Genomic DNA, 10070 nt, shown 5'->3' with positions numbered 1-10070 from the left:
GCTTTGTCCATAGCATAAAATTGCAAGAGAAGCAAAAAGTGCTGATGGAGAAACTATAACAACTTGTCCTGAATACCTAACATAACTGATGAAAGTGGCTATGCTAAACAATAGACTTTTCAATGTAGAAGAAACCACCTTGTTTTAGAAGAATGTCATCTAGGACCTTCATAACTAGGGAGGAGAAATAACTGCCTAGCTTCAAAGCTTCAAAGGGAAGTCTGACTCTTGTTAGAGGCCAATGCAGCTGATGACTTCAATGTGAAGCCAATGTTCATTTACTATTCTGACAATCCTAGGCCTTTAAGAACAATGCTAAATCTACTCTGCATGTGCTCTATAAATGAAACAAAGCCTGGATGACAACACATCTGTTTACGGCATGGTTTACTGAATATTTAAGCCCACTGTTGAGACATAGTGCTTAGAATAGAATTTTTTCAAACGATTACTTTTCATTTACAATGCACCCGGTCACCAAGAGCTCTAGTGGAGATGTACAAGTAGACTAATGTTTTTGTGCCTCCTAACACATCTATTCTGCAGCCCATGAGTCAAGAAATAATTTGATTTTCAGGTCTTATTATTTAATAAATATATTTTGTAAGGCTACAGATGCCATAAATAGTAGTCACAGTGATTCCTCTGATAGACCTGAAAAATCGCTTCAATCTGCAAAGTAAATTGGAAATCTCCTGGAAAGGATTCATTCTCCTAGATGCTTAAAAACATTTGTGTGATTCATTTAAGAAGGACAAGTATCAACATTAACAGGAGCTTAGAAAAAGAGGATTCCAAACCTCATGGTTGACTTTGAGAAGTTTAAGACTTGAACCGAGGAAGTAACTACAGATCTGGTAAAAATGTCAAGGGAACTAGAATTAGAAGTGGAATCTGAAGATGTGACTGAACTACTACATCCTCGTGGTAAAACTTGAACAGATGAGGAGTTGCTTCTTACGAATAACCTAAATAAGTGGTTTCTTTGGAGATGAAATTTATTCCTAGGAAAAAAGCTATGAACATTATCAAAACGACAACAAAAATTACATAATTTGGGCCACGTCCTTTAAATATGGCTTTCCCAGATGCGTGCAACAATGTGAGGAGCGGGGAGGAGCGTGTGTGGTGCGTGGCCGCCACCTGGGCAAGAGCCACCGCAAACCATGAGTTGAGTAAATTCTGGAGGGATCCTGCCTCCATTGGAGCCTTTGCAGTCAGGTCTAGGAAGATGAGCCCCAAGATGGTCATAAGTGAACCAGGACTGAATTAGGATATTTTCCTCAAAAATGGCCTTAAGACATTTTTCTCTTGAGAAAATATAAAGATCATTCCGTGGCTCCAAGTATAAAAGAACTATGTGTTTTATCGAACAGAGCGAGCAGAGGAGTTATGTGGACTTGTTGATTAAATATGCAAAGATCCCTGCAAATTTCAAAGCTGTTGGAATAAATACAAATGACTTCTTGCACTCTTTTGATATGGAAAAAAAAAAAATGTGAATGAAGAAGTGACTGGGTTCCTAAAGTTTTTGCAGAATTCTGCCAGGAAATGTGCACAAGATTATAATATACTTTCCGGTGATGTTTGCCTCTTCACAGAGAAAATTTTAAGAGCTTGCATTGAACAAGTGAAAAAGTACCTAGAATTCCATACTCTCCACAAGGTCACCAGCTTAATGGTATTCTTCCCATTCAAAGTAGAGATGGAATTAAAGTCAGAAAAACTCTTCCTGCATTGAGTAGGATAAAATATGTGAAAACAGCATTTCCCTCAATGCCTATAAAGTTGCAGCTCTCAAAAGATGATATATCTACCATTGAATTGCCAGAACGAACAGCTGAAACTATGCATTATGATATTAGAAAAGATCCAAATGCAGAGAAGCTTGTTTCAAGACATCACCCTCAGCTAGCTCTAACTAGTCAATCATTATTTACCTTATTAAATAATCATGGACCAATGTACAAACAACAGTGGGAACATCCAGTATTGATTCAAGTAATACCTGTTGCAGGTGCAAAGCCATTTAAAGTAATATATATTAATTCACCACTTCCCCGAAATAAAATAACTATGAGAGAGAGAAATCAAATCTTTCATGAAGTTCCATTAAAATTTATGATACCCCCAAACACATCTGTTCCAGTATCTGCAGTCTTTATGGACAAACCTGAAGAGTTTGTGTCTGAAATGGACAAGTCCTGTGAAGTCAATGAGTGCTGAAACATTGAGACTCTTGAAAACTTGTATCTGGATTTTGACGATGACGTCACAGAACTTGAAACTTTTGGAGTAACCACCACCAAAGCATCAAAGTCACCAATTCCAGCAAGAGCTTCCACAGTACCTAACATGGCAGATGCTCCTGCAGCCCCCAAAGCAGTAACTACATTTGTGGCACCAAGTGCACCAGACATTACTGTTAATTCTAGAAGTTTATCTCAGATTCTGATGAAACAACTGCAAAAGGAGAAACAATTGGCCACTGGTATGGATGGTGGCCCTGAAGAGTGCAAAAATAAAGATAATCAGGGATTTGAATCATCTGGTGATAAGGTATCAAATTCTGACAAGTCTTTGAAGCAAGATAGTGACTTGAAAACATCTGATGCCTTACAGTTAGAAAATTCTTAGGAAATTGAAACTTCTAATAAAAATGATACAGCTGTAGACATGGTACATGCTGATGGTGAAAGACCCAATGTTCTGGAAAACCTGGACAACTCAAAGGAAAAGACTGTTAGATCAGAAGCAGCTAAAACTGAAGATATAGTTCTCTTCAACTGTGATACAGAGGAGGAGTGTTTAATCATTGATATAGAGTGTAAAAATAATAGTGATGGAAAGACAGATGTTGTGGGTTCTAAGTTAAGTTCTAGACCAGTTAGTCCAAATTCTTCCTCAGGACAGGCTTCTGTAGGAAACCAGACATACTGCTTGTAGGCCTGTAAAAATCTTATCAAATGAGTATATAAAACATATGATCCAGTTGGAGAAATTTTAAAAACGCAGGATAAGCTCTTAAAGCCAATTTCCAGAAAAGTACCCCAATTGTCCTTAATGAATTTAGAAAATTCTAAACAGTCTTCTGTTTCTCAGCAATTGTCTGTTCCTTCAGATAGTTCTAGTTGACTGAAATCTGGATGGCCTTCTGCATTTCAGAAGCCCAAAGGACGATTGCCCTATGAACTTCAGGACTATGTTGAAGATACATAGGAATACCTAGTTCCTCAGGAAGGAAGTTTGTTTGTAATTTATTTAGCCTGCAAGACCTGTTGTTTCGTATGTTGCCACAGTGTCCAGAGGATAGAGACAAGACCAAGTTCTAAAAAAAAACAGAAGAAAATCAGAAGACAATTTCCATTTTATGTACTATCTAAAGTAGAGTATCAAGCTTGTTATGGAGTTGAAGCTCTGATTGAAAGTGGACTTTGTCACTTATGGACTGAAAGTTTATTGCATTCCAGCAGCTCATTTTATGTTGGGCTTATCAGTGCTTTTACTTCAAAGCTTTTTCTACTGGAATAAATTACCTCAGAAGAATTAAAAGAAAAGCTTTCAGTATTCAAGATTTCCAATTTATTTAACATCCTCCAACACATTCTAAAGAAATTAAGTAGCTTGCAGGAGGGTTCCTACTAGTTATATCATGCAGCAGAAGATTCTTCACTCCTGATCTATAAGGTCTGCGATGGAAAAGTTACTAGGACAGCATACAATTTGTATAAAACCCATTGTGGCCTTCCTGATGTATCTTCCAGTCTCTTAGGTCCCTGGGTCCCATTAGATTCCAGCCTGTTATTACCATATCATATCCATCATGGAGAAATACCTTGTACTTTTCCACCTAAATCACTGGATATCACAACACAACGAAAGTTGGTGGAACCAGAATGCCTATACGCAGCCACAGGATTCCAGTTTCCATAGAAGCCAAAAGCAGTTGCTTGCCTGCTCAGCAAGTTGAAACTGAAGGAGTATTTCCAAATAAAAGAAAAATAACTTGAGGACTGAACCATGGAAAATTAAATTAAAAAACAGTTATAACAATGTTTAATGTAGAAAAGTTTGAGGGAAAATACGACTAAGAGATCAGTAGGCAAGAAGAACATTTTTCCTGTAGTATCCTGAAGAGTTCTTAGAGTGCCTAGAAAAAATATGTTGGCTATGTGAAGGAATGCTTCAACTAAAATGGAATGTTATGCTTTTCACCCTTAAAGTCCGAGGAGGATCTTGATATGTTTTAACATTACCATGGCAGGGAAATATATAAAGAAGAAAAATATTTTTAAATTAAACCTTTTCTAAAAATTGTAAATAGAAAAATAATTTGCTTTTTTTAAATCAAGAACAACACTGTTCTGATAGACTGATTCTGTTGAGACTGACTCAAAAAGTTAAATATTGCCAATGTTGAAGATAATTATGAGCATTGCAAACCTTGTTTCTGACCCATTGTGATGGTGTCTATATACTCCTTTAAAATGATGAATGTTGCAAGTTAAAATTACATAGCTTAGTTAAGAAAGCAGTGGAAGGGTTTCAGAAGATTGACTCCAATTTTGAAAGATGTTTTACTGTGGGCGAAATGCTACCAAACATCATTGCATGCTACAGAGAAACCTTTCAAGAAAGGAAAAGTCAATTGATGAGGCAAACTTTATAGCTGCTTTCTTTTAAGAAATCGCTACAGCCACCACGACCTTTAGCAACACCATTCTAATCTATAAGCAGCCATCAGCATTGAGGGAAGATCTTCCACCAGCTAAGACTTTCCACTATGACTCACTGAAGGCTCAGGTGATCATTAGCATTTTTTTAAATAATAAAATATTTTTAAATTAAGATACATGCATTGTTTTTTATACTGTGTGCTGTTGAACACAGAACAGGCTACAATATTGTATAAACATAATTTTCATATGTCCTGGGAAGCGAAGAAAAATTGTGTGACTTGCTTTATCACAATATTTACTTTTTTGAGATGATCTGGAAGTGAACTCACAATATCTCCAAGGTATGCCTGTGTTTATTACTATTAATATTCCATATGAAAGAAGGTATGAATACCTCAGTGTTTAATTCCTTGAAATTATAAAGGAAAACACTTTACCATGTGTACGTTATCATCCCTAGTCTTATTTCTTTAAGTGATAAAGAGAAAAAACTAGAGAGGAAGCCATAGTGGGAAAATCAGGCCAGGGTTTGTCCAGGAGCATGTAGGAATCCCTCAAACTGGTAACAATGATGACAGTGAGATAGGCCAAAAAGTGGAGAACTATATTCTAGAATACCTTTTGACAGAAGGATGTATGTAACATCAGAATAAGTATTTATGTTCTTTGTGCTTTTTTTGTTCTTGCCTTCAGAGTAAAGGGTGTTGGATGACATGGTAAGTAAAGTCCTTTGATTTGTTATTATATCACCTTGCTTGGAGGTGTATCACAAGCAATATACCCTAAAGGATGTAAGTTGAATTTTTATACTTCTTTTTTCTCTTTCTCTGTTTTTTTTTTTTTTTTTGTAATAAGACAATGTTGTGAAATAATAATCAAGATGCTTTCCACTTTGCAACACTACTACCCTCCCTCATTTTTTTCTGAAATGACCTAGCCAACACCCTAGAGCAGTTAATCAGTTATTATATTTTCAGTGTGAACAGTGAAGAAATTGACAGACTGGTTCAAAGTATAACATTTGAAAGAATCCTTGCAGAGCAACTTTAAACTTTATTCGAGTATTTATATGTGTGCGCATGTACGTATGTATGTGTGTTTCTTGTATCACGGAAGGAATCTCAACATCCTGGGATGCCAAAGAAAGAAAAAGCAGAGAGGTAGATGGATATTGAGGGCTTCTTATCCATCAGCACTCCCTAGTCCATTAGTTATAGGCCCTGATATACACTTTGTGGGATTGAGTAATTAAGAGAACCTGTATCCAACTTCCTTTTGAAGCCAGAAAAGCAGAGCAAACTGGTAAAAGTTTCCACCACCCTCTAGAGAGAGTCGGTAAAGGAGTAATAGCTGTGTTTGTAGCCAAGGTCAAAGAGGTCAATACAGACATCATAAATACCAGTAAAAGAAGATGTACCTGAGACACTTGGAATTTACTACAATTAGAGGCTTTAATTCATTTTTTAGCAAGCAATAATGAATCCCCTAATGTTTTTCTGGTGTTATTTTATTATAACCATCTCAAGTTGTCAACAGCAACCTGCCATCTTTCCCCATCTAAGAAAATCCTAGTTATCATTCTCATCCTTTTATTTTTTTTGCCAAAAGATTTTGATTTTTATGTTAACTGCACAAGTAGAATAAAAAAAAAAAAACTTAGGCTAAAATTAATATTTTACCATGCTTATATTCACATCACAGAGGCCAAAGCCCTGTGAGACAATTTCCAGTAAGCAGTAATTCTGATTTCATTGTTCATAGCAAGTAGGGAAGGCGTTATTCCATGAAATGTGATTAAATTTCATGTTGCGAAGTTTGAGTGTGAAACTATCTAGACTTTTTTTATGCTTAAGTAGAGGACAGAAATTTGAAAATGATAACACTGAGAAGTTACTCATTTCACACATTCCCCTTAAAATGAGTAGTAAGATAATCTTAACCCTTCATGTTTATGAAATAATGTTAGGTGAAGAGAAACCATTTCAAAGGAGATGTAAGAATATTTCTTAATTTAGGTTTATCTTCCAATAAGTTTTTTTTTTTTTTTTTTTTTTTATTTTGAGACTGAGTCTCGCTCTGTCGCCCAGGCTAGAGTGCAGTGGCCGGATTTCAGCTCACTGCAAGCTCCGCCTCCCGGGTTTACGCCATTCTCCTGCCTCAGCCTCCCGAGTAGCTGGGACTACAGGCGCCGCCACCACGCCCGGCTAGATTTTTGGATTTTTGTTAGTAGAGACGGGGTTTCACCGTGTTAGCCAGGATGGTCTCGATCTCCTGACCTCGTGATCCACCCGTCTCGGCCTCCCAAAGTGCTGGGATTACAGGCTTGAGCCACCGCGCCCGGCCCCAAGAAGTTATTATAATGTGTAAACATTAATTTTGATTTTGCATGCAAACTGCCTAACCCCATGCCTGGCACACAGTAGCCTCTCAATAAGTAGTTAAGTTTTTTTTTGTTGGTTAGCAATATTACTATTAACATCACTTGGTAACTGAATGTAGTTTATAAGGCTGAATATATATATACAACCATTCAACATATTTTAGTTGATTTTATCTGATAAAATAAAGTTCATTAGGTAAAATATTAAGTTCACAAATAAACACAGATTTTACTAACTTTGTAGGTACATAACATTGGACAAAGAATCAAATACAAAATATAGACACTGGTCGGGCGCAGTGGCTCATGCCTCTAATCCCAGCACTTTGGGAGGGTAGGGCGGGTGTATCGCTTAAGGTCAGGAGTTCAAGACCAGCCTGGCCAACACGGTGAAACCGTTGTGGCTACTAAAAATACAAAAATTAGCTGTCCATGGTGGCCTGTACCTCTAATCCCAGTTACTCGGGAGGCTGAGGCATGAGAATTGTTTGAACCTGGGAGGCGGAGTTTGCAGTGAGCTGAGATCACACCACTGCACTCCAGCCTGGGTGACGGAGTATGAAAAACTATCTCAAAAAAACAAACAAACAAATACATACATACATAAATACATAAAATATAGACATTGTAAAATATACTGCTTTTATGGATTATCTCCTTGAAAACATTAAAATAACTACTGTTGAGCCTGAAATGCTGAAGTGTATTGCAATAACGGTGAAAATGGCATCATGAAATAGTGCTATAAAATAAATAACTTATTCTTTGAAAAAAGTGCCCCTTAGAGGTTGCAATGATCACCAAGTAAAAGCACAATAAATGTTGAAATAAATTGATTATATTTCAGAATCCTTCCCTTCCTTCAAAAAGAGTAATCTCTCTCCTGGTTATTGATATATGAGGTTTTTGATGAAAAAATGAAGCTCTGGGCCAGAAAATAGATTTAGGGAGCATCAGTGTTTTGACCTTTCTCAAAATACAGACATAACTGAAGTGTCAGAAGTGGAACTGACAGTGATGGCCGAGCATCTGACAGCTCAAACACAGCTTGCTCGTCAGTCTGATGCTGCCAAGCAGGAGATGGCACGATTCCACCATACAAATATGTTATCTTGAGGTTAGGACTGGTTTTTGCCTTCATGTGATTGGAGCTTATTCTTATTATTATGAAGCATTGATTACCACTTAGTCTACAACTTCAGGGCCAATATTCAAGCCTTCATTTCCCCAGTTGCCCAGGATGTGCTTGCAATATTTTCTCTCTTTGAATATACTCATTCAGAATGCAAAAAAAAAAAAAAAAAATGAGTGAGAGGGTCTACATTCAGAGGCATTTTTGAGACCTGTCATATTTCCTCATTTGCATGGCAGTATGCTACGAAATCAAGTTTTGGATTCTAATTTTCTGGCTCAGTCAGATGACTTGAACTGGTGATGTCAGCACTTCATGATGCTGATGCCAAGCGTTGTTTATGCCTTCCTGTCCTCCAGGGACACGTAAATCCATCCTGCATCCGCAAGCTGTCAGAGGAGAAGAAAAGCACTGGTCACTAATCTTGTCATGATCAACACGGCTCTCAGCACCCTGGTTTATGTCTTGCCTGGATTGGAATGCGCCGGTAATACAAATGTGTACCTTGTATATCCTTTCCGTCGTTGCCATCAGTTGATCTTCTTTTCTCTTGACATTCTTTTAAACCGTGTTAGACAGGTGTTACACAAAGCTGAAAACATGTTTCTACTAAAGAGTTTCATGCGTATGTGTTAAATGGCTATTGAACAATTTATTAGGGTTTTTGCAGGAGCAAGCAGTCCCTCCAGGTTCCTTTTTCCCTCTCTGAATTCTATTTTAGTTAACAGGCTGAATATAAAGGAGAAGCCACTGCATAATGTGGTATGAACAGCAATAAGACTGAAAGTTATCTGCTTAAATGGCCCCATTAAATCCACCATTGCCCCCTTGATGGCCCATGATGGCTCATTTCTTTCAACAAAGAATACCACCAGTGTCGATGTCATGTTCAATAATCATGGACTGCTGTTCTCAATATATATATATATATATCTTCTATATATATGTGTATCTTATTATAGAAGATATATATTATTATAGAAGATATATATATTCTATAATATATACATCTTCCCAAATAGTGAATGTTGAGCTTCAACACTTCAGATTATTTTCAGTCTTTCAATTTGCAGAATGAATAGACACAGAATTTTATTTTCTCTTTCTTAGCATTTTTTATTAATATACTTCGCTGTTCTTTTTGCCTTCAGATAAAATATTCTGATGCATATGGAGATAAGGGTTCTTTGTTTACTCATAGCCCATGTGCATAAACAAATGTCCTTACTATGGGAAGCCTTTATTTTCTATAATAAGAGGAGCATTTTTTAAAAAAGCAAATATTTTTTAGTTATCACTTCAGCCTGGATTGGAGTCTGTGGTTCATTTTACAACCTGCACAAGTTTTGGTACTTGTAAATTTGTTGTTGTAAAACTTGCTCTTTCCACCTTTGACCTGATATCAAAAGCTTTATATTTTCACTTTCTGGAAAAAAAAAAAAAAAAAAAAACCTTGATATTTTGAAATTCTCTGATCTTTCAGTTATGCATATCCATAATAGGAAACACAGCTTAATAGAATGGGCTTCAAATAATTTTGAAGGCAAACCGATTTTAGCTCCAACCCTAACATTTCATATCTATGGGCTTTCTGGCAAGATATTTAAACTCCACCTCTCTCAATTGATTCAATAATAATAATAACAACAACACTAACCTTGCAACGTTTTTGTAAGAAGCAAAGACATTATTTACGAAGTATCCAAAACATTTCCTTGTATACAAACAAGGCTTAATATATAATAACTGTATATTTTATTTACGCAAATTACGAAGCTCTTTCACTAATAGTGGAACCCTGCTTATTAGTAAAAGAAGCTAATGCAGGTAAAATAAACATCTAAAGCATTCGTTAATTAAACAAGAGATACCCAGAGAT

The 10070-nt window shown here is 36.5% G+C and overlaps 1 pseudogene; it reads left to right on the top strand.

Annotated features, from left to right (window-relative positions):
• Positions 1-1231: 1231 nt before the first annotated feature.
• On the top strand, positions 1232-4010 carry LOC111545114 (annotated as a pseudogene).
• Positions 4011-10070: the final 6060 nt, after the last annotated feature.

The sequence above is a fragment of the Piliocolobus tephrosceles genome, chromosome 2 (genome assembly GCF_002776525.5).
Source record: "Piliocolobus tephrosceles isolate RC106 chromosome 2, ASM277652v3, whole genome shotgun sequence".
NCBI lineage: Eukaryota > Metazoa > Chordata > Mammalia > Primates > Cercopithecidae > Piliocolobus > Piliocolobus tephrosceles.
Note: the sequence above shows the minus strand (reverse complement) of the source record. Positions and strands in the feature narration are given on the sequence as shown.